The following is a 321-nucleotide window of genomic DNA, read 5'->3' on the forward strand; positions in this document are numbered from 1 at the left end:
GGAGTGGAGACGGGGGAAGGTGGAGGAGGAGGGGAGGGGAAGACGAACAGTGGTGGAGGCGGGGGGATATTTCGGTTTTGCTTTCTTTTTTTTGTGAAGCAAGAAATCAATCGTATCTAGTGGATATACCTCAGCGGTTTCTGTTCTACGCGCTCTTTACGCCGGAGTAATCGTTTCAACGGTAGGATTTTTTTTGGCTGACAGGCCGGGCCCACGCTTCGGCTTCACAGGAAAGAGACTTTGACACTTGAACGACTTGTGTTTTTTTTTCTTTTTTGATGAAATGTTGAACAACTTGTGCTGATGATGAACGGAATGTCA

Source organism: Triticum dicoccoides, chromosome 6B (assembly GCF_002162155.2).
Source record: "Triticum dicoccoides isolate Atlit2015 ecotype Zavitan chromosome 6B, WEW_v2.0, whole genome shotgun sequence".
NCBI lineage: Eukaryota > Viridiplantae > Streptophyta > Magnoliopsida > Poales > Poaceae > Triticum > Triticum dicoccoides.